The sequence below is a fragment of the Phyllostomus discolor genome, chromosome 3, assembly GCF_004126475.2.
Source record: "Phyllostomus discolor isolate MPI-MPIP mPhyDis1 chromosome 3, mPhyDis1.pri.v3, whole genome shotgun sequence".
NCBI classification, from domain to species: Eukaryota; Metazoa; Chordata; class Mammalia; order Chiroptera; family Phyllostomidae; genus Phyllostomus; species Phyllostomus discolor.
Genome location: NC_040905.2, coordinates 21823497 through 21830808, shown reverse-complemented (window position 1 = coordinate 21830808; position 7312 = coordinate 21823497). Strand labels below are relative to the sequence as shown.

General features: G+C 39.8%; 1 pseudogene; it reads right to left on the bottom strand.

Annotated features, from left to right (window-relative positions):
* Nucleotides 1–6728: 6728 nt before the first annotated feature.
* LOC114505628 lies at nt 6729–7055 on the bottom strand (annotated as a pseudogene).
* Nucleotides 7056–7312: the final 257 nt, after the last annotated feature.

The following is a 7312-nucleotide window of genomic DNA, read 5'->3' as shown; positions in this document are numbered from 1 at the left end:
CTGAACAAGACTTAAATCAGGACCCAGCTACTAGCAAAGAGATAAATTCCCCTTCCTGATTATTGAGCTATGCTCTAGCAGGTTTTCTTTTAACCAGACAAGGCAGATGTTATAGAGAAGAAATATTTTATAATGTCTTCATTGTACACGATCTTGTTTACAATTTCATCTGCAATATATTAATCCCTTCTTACATTTTATTGCAATCTATAAAGAAGGTCTTAAATATTTAAGTGCAACGATAGCTAGAAATGTAGTTAATATTCACCATATGGGTGGCAGCTCATTCCTCTTCTTGTCAGCATTGGATTAAACACCAAAGTTATGCATTATTTATGGCCTGAGGGAAAATGCTGTACTGCTGTACCTTAAACAGTGTTTCTATTAACCAACTAGGATCTCTGTGGGATGATACTGTGTACAAACTCAACACCATCGCACCTCGTCGACACTTTTTTTTTAAAGAAAATGGGACCATATGAAAGACAAAACAAATATGTTCTCGGGAGGAATTTACTGTTTTTTCAAGAGCCTAGGGATTGATTTCACAGTGTGCTTAGCATGAATCCACAGACCATTCAATAAAAAGCTTATTTATTTCTAGGAGTTTTCAGTTATATAATTTGCAGTAAAACCCTTTAACTTATTACTAAAACTAGTAAATAAACAGCACGCTCTGTTCATATTAATCTTCCCACTCAGTATAAGAAGGATGATATGATGTGTGGATTAGTAAAATCATACCCCACTACTATTCACAAGTTTTACATACTTCCAGAAATAATTAGCAACATAGTCACAAAATAGTGTCTTTTAACTTCTGGGGACTTCCAGGGCCCATCATCATGTACAGCGTCCAGAAACCCCTGTGAATGATGAGTGATGAAGAGACACAGAGGGAGGGTTATGCTCAAGGACTGTCTGCATGGCGTCGTAAACAGCTGTCAGAAGTTTTCCTAGTGACTGGTGACAACAGAGCCATCAGAAAACTTGAAAGCTCCTTTGAGATTTTGTCTTCTACTTTTTGTCTTATATTCTTTATGACCTGAAATCTTTTTTTTTTTTTTTTTGCATTCAATTTCTCCTTTCCATATTACTGGTTTTTTCACCACTCCGATAGGCTACTCTATGTAAACTGAACATTTCTACTACTACCACGCCAAGTTTATTTCTGCCCATACCACTCCTCCTTCTATCAAAATATAAGCTTTAAAAATGTTTCCTGTTAATACTGTACAAAGCTGCATTGGGTATCTACTCTCAGGGGCTAAATACTCTGCTTGGTGCCAATGTACAGAGAAACAGACAAATCACATAGTTTAGGGGCTGACACATGTTATTAAACAAATAATTGAAAAAATGTTCTTGCTTGTTGGCTGTTTTCATAAGTTTATAATGGAGATGACAGGGTCCTATGCACAGAAATAAATAAATCATATTATTTGATTAAATCAATTCACACAAATGAGACTGTCTGAAACTGAAATCTGAGGTAAAATAGACAGGGTCACTTTCCTGCCTCCTTGCCAGTGTCTTTAACATTTAACAATTTATTCTGAGGCGTATGGGAGGCTATTAAAAGGCTTGAGCAGAGGAATTGCATGATGGGTTTTAATTTTTAATGAGATTCATTCTGTATAGTAAAGAGGAAACTATAGCAGATGAAAAAGACAAGTTACAACCTTGTTGCCACTTTCTAGCTCTGAGACAGTGGTAGACAAGAAAGGGTGAGCATGGAGAGAACTATGGAGATCCGAATGTATAGAAAAGCCTGCAGGATATGCTGACAGGTTGGATGGTGGGGGAGGAACTGCATGAACATACTGTTAGAGGTGCCTTAGAAATCTTAGTGGGCATTTGTATGTAGGAGCCAAGAGTTTAGCGGGCATGACTAGAATTGCCATTCCAGTAGGGAAAACAAATGCAGGGAAAAAAAACTAGATGCTATTCGTGTCCCAGCCAGATTGCTTGCCATTTACTATATGCTTTGCAACAGCATGGATGGACCTGAAAAACATTATGTTAAGTAAAATGGTACCTTGCATTCTTAAGAGGCATAGGAATAGGCTGAATTTCACAAGTGAATTGTAACAGATATATACTCTGTTGACTAAAAGGAAAAACCTATAAACCTAAAGCACAATATGGCATTTAGCAGAAAATCAGGTGAAACATGCTCAGAAGTTCTGCCTGTGGTCATCCAACAATGGGGAGTCAACAGAAGTTCATGGCTCTTTGATATAGAAATCCAACCTAAAGCCAGAGGTTGTGCAATGGAATATTGTCGGGAGCTTATGTTGGCTATATTTCTTTCCTGTAAATCAGCCTCCTGTCCTCACTCCAATGTCTGACCTGGGACTTCTTTTTAACATAGTTGTTCAATTACAGTTGTCCCAATTTTTCCCCAGTTGCTCTCCCCTGCCCCTCCCATCTCCCACACACTCAGTCAGTCCCCACCCTGTTGTCCATTACCATGGGTCCTTTATACATGTTTCTTGACAAGACTCTTCCCCTTCTTTCCCCTGTTATCCATCTTCCCCTCCCCTCCGGTCACTGTCACTTTGTTCCTTATTTCCCATGAACCAAAGGCATAGAGCTGCCTGTATAACCACCAGTCTTACAGGTGACACTGGCACCAAGAAATAACAGGGAGCCAACACAGTGACTGTGCTGTTCACTTGGATTTTATTAATGTAGATTCAATCAGCTTTTTATTAACACAGATTTAATCCAAACATACACTAACCTAATAACAATATGAATCACTCAGAAACTATCAGTAATATCACATGAGAGAATTGGGGGATAATGAACCTGAGTCCCAGAGTCTTACTCTACAGGTCTGGGAGACAGCACCATGAGCAAGGGAGCCCTAAGCACACTGCAAGGAAGGATTTCCAGAGCCAGGTGGGCAGCAGGACAGATGAAGTCCTCAGTCCAGCAGGGCAGAGCCTCCAGCAGCTGACTCCCAGAGAGATCAGTGTGGCATGGAGCAGCACTCTGGTGTGTGGAGCTCGGCTGTCTCAGCAGTGGTCTGGAGCCTGCCTCCCTTCTGGGACTTTTAATAAATGTCTTGGTACTGCTGATGGCAATTGTGGAGTTTGTCCAGGAGCCTATCTATGGGTGGTCCTAGAGTTCTCGTCACATGGGCAGATATCTTAGTTGTGTCTCCTTGCCAGATATGTCTGCTCTGACTTAGGTAGGTTCCCTCTTGAACCACAGTGTCATGCAGCCATCTTAGTTGATGTGAGTGACTCCACTTTGTTTTATAAACTTTATTCTGTCTTCACCAGACCAATGGCATTTTATTGGTTCTGCTCTCTGCAGATATAGTGTTTATTTTGGATTCATAAGGCTATACTGAACACTCAGTGTCCTGGTAATTTAACTCTTAATAGTTTTAAATGATGATTTCTTTTAAATGTTAATTACATACATCTTAAACAATATGATTAAACAAACTTTCAAATTATAAATCACTTCATCCACAAGAATTTATTGAACAGCCCTGGCTGGTGTGGCTCAGTGGATTGAGTGCCTGCCGGCGAACCAAAATGTCACCAGTTTGATTCCCAGTCAGGGCATATGCCTGGGCTGCAGACCAGGTCCCCAGTGGGGGATACGCTAAAGGCAACCACACACTGATGTTTCTGTCCCTCTCTTTCTTCTTCCCTTCCCGTCTCTCTAAAAATAAATACATTAAATTAAAAAAGGAATTTATTGAACAGGTACCATAAATAAGTCACTCTACTAGAGAAGACAAATATAAAGGCTGATATTTAATATTTACAGCCATTGTCTGTAGGTAAAAGTGCAAAGTTAATGACTAACACATGCTGAGAAACTAGTCTGAATCAGAACTATCTTTAGCATATTTTGCATATTAGTTAATTATTATAACAACTCATGGGTATTCTAGCATACCCATGCCACAGAAAACTGCCACAGAAAACTGCCACAGAAAGAATATCTTACTCAGGGTCACAGGGCTGTTGCTATGGCAGTAATCTAATTTCAGTACCCACATTCTAACCGTTAGGTTATACTGACTCTCCATCAGAAGTATTTGCATGCTAGAACAGATTGAGTCAAATCAGATTTTTACTATATCGAAACATAAATATTTTCCAGAAGAATAGAAATTTAATACTCTTTTTAAAAGTTTTTTTATTTATTTATTTTTAGAGAGGGAAGGGAGGGGGGGAGAGAGAGAGAGAGAGAGAGAGAGAAACATCAATGTGCAGTTGCTGCAGGTCATGGCCTGCAACCCAGGCATGTACCCTGACTGGGAATTGAACCTGCAACACTTTGGTTCGCAGCCTGTGCTCAATTCACTGAGCTATGCCAGCCAGGGCTTAATATACTCTTTAAAATATTAATTAGATACCCTCCTGTATTGCCCCTGGTTTCATGCAGACTCTTCTACAATTCCTTTTCTTACTATGTCAGTGTTCTGTAAGACTGAGTCTGCCCACTGCTTTTATTTGGTAAAAGGAGGTCATTCTACATTATCATGGTTGCTTTAATCCCAAATCAGGTCATCAACCATGATGAAAAATCAATAACCTTGAATCTGTGTTTTCAGCCCTGATTTAACTAGTGAGCTCTGCATTCAAAGGCTGAGGGATCCACATATTAAAGTCTCAAAAGTTCTGCATTTTCAACATGGCTAGACTGAAATACCAGCTAATTCCTCAAACCTACTCCCAATTCACAACAGCCACTGCTACTGCTACTACTACACTTTTAACACACCTACAAAAAGGCACACAGTAAAATTCCACTACATCAAGATCTGTGTCTGCCATGCTCATCTGTGGTTACATGAAATTCAACACAGATCCTGAAATATGTTACATACATATTCAGAAGTATTTACTAAATTCCAAATAAAAGAATGTGTAAAAGATAAAAGAAGCAATGTGTGTCAATAGTAAGTTCATTTAATATACCTTTATATAACTAAAATACATTTAAATTAAACTTATTGGGGTGACGATTGTTAATAAGATTATGTAAGTTTCAAATGCAGACTTCTATTGTATGATGCAATAACCGTATATTTGAATATTTTGGGTGCTCACCACCCAAAGTCAAATCTTTTTTCATCACCATATATCTGACCCTTTTTACTACATTTTAATCTACTATGCATCAAATATAATTTAATAAATTTAGTATATGGCATAGAATATATGTCATGTATACCTTATACACATTTAATATACCTAAAATACCTTTTCACCACTCAAGTTTATTGTTTGCCAGCCACAGAAGAGCTGAGTATTCTGTCTGACAACACCTGAATTTAGTCCGTGCCCACTTAAAGTACCCAGAGCTTTCCTTGCTGGGCACTGACTGGTACCCTGAAAGACCAACCAATGTCACAGGGAGTGTCCAGATAAGCCTGCCACTCTGACACCTCTGTGGCAGACACAGTGGCTAATTGGTTGTTGAGGACCCCTGAGTGAACGTTGAGATAATTGGAGACACAAATTGACCAACGACTACGAAGTGATAAAGTTCTGTGTAGGCACACTTTAATAGGTCGTTTGTGTGTGAGCTAGAACCCAGTTCTCAGGGGGCAGCTAAGACTGCATGATTTTTTCATTTCTGATGTTCAGTTACTTATTATCTATCTATCAGAGCCCAAGAGCATGACAGCGGTTTCTGAAAAGAATAGGAAATCCTACCCTTTGCAACAGCATGGATGGACCTGGAGAGCATTATGCTAAGTGAAATAAGCCAGTCAGAGAAAGACAAATACCATAGGATTTCACTCATACATGGAATCTAATTAATAAAATGGACTATCAAAAAAAATAGAAACATAGACATAGATAAAAAACAGACTGACAAATGACAGAGGGGAGGGGTGTTTGTGGGGCTGGGTAAAAATGTGAAGGGATTAAGGAAAAACTCACACACACAAACTCACATTATCAGAGGAAAAGTGGGGGTGATGGGAGGTAGAGGCGGTACCAGGGTGATAAATTGTGATGAAAGGAGACGTGACTTGGGATGGTGAACACAACACAGTATACAGACGATGTATGTTAGAATTGTACACCTGAAACCTACATAATTCCGTTAACCAATTCCACCCCTTCTAAGTTTAATAAAAAAGAAAAAAAATAAAGCATTTTTAAAAAAGGATAGGCTGTTGTTTTGTGGAAGAGCATATGGAATTTCTCCCCAAACATAGGCGTTGGAGCCATGAATGCTCCATGACAGTTTACCACAGACCATGTACTTCACCCAGCGTAGCATTTTACCACGCACAAACTGAGGGGGGCAGGACCCAACCGGTTGTAAAGGTCAAGCAACAAAGTTTTTTGATTTCCATCTTTTGCCATTTACATAATTTTTTCTTACTTTAGGACTCACTTAAAACCTTATGTAGGTCAGACCTGGACAACCAAACATTGCAAACATTCTCTTCAAAACCACTGAGGCCCTTAATTAATTGTTTCTCTTTTTCTTATAGAAGCAGAGTCAGAGTACAAAATGTAGTACTATGGGGGTTTTGATTAATTTGTTTATTTTTATTGTATTTTCCTTTGCCATTTATGCTCTCTATACCCTCTTCCACCATTACCCACACCCTACTTTCCAGCGGTCACCACGCTGCTATCTGTGTCCATAAGCTTTTTCTTTTTGCTCAATCCCACCACTCTTCTAACCCTCACCCCCATAGCTGTCAGTCTGCTCTCAAAAGTGTGCATGACTTACTTGTCACCAGTCTGACTTAGCACTGTTCCAACGATGTCAGAATCATCTGGGTCAGTGAGGGACGGTGTGCATACTCTGGCATATTTTCCACACGCTATGCCCAGCTGGACACCATCACCGCTGTGGTGATGGACCCCGGTCTTGGTCAGTGTGGCACAGGATGCCATCTCAGGTCTCCTCAGCGTGGTCAAGTGCTGATGAGAATGACCAGTTTCGCTTTGCCTTCTCTGACCATGTTCAGAGTTTGTTTGCACCCCCACACACTTTCCAGCTTTCCTAAAAAGTTGGAGCGTGGAGGTGATCGACCCCAGTGACCTTTTCATCTTCCCGTCACCATCTTCGTGCCTTAAGTGTGGATGGCCCCCCAACAAAAGCAGCTGCCAAGATGGTCAGGAAGTGAGAAAGGAAAAGTACTGTAGATTTTACTTCGGGTTGGCAATATAGTCTCCAATTTGGTAGCAGGCTGATTAATTTTCTTGATTAGTATCCCCATTATCTGTTATGTATGTGCCCACCACCCAAGGCAACTGAAGTACTTCATATTTTTTTGACTGTCAGTTTCCTTAAGCAAGATGTCATT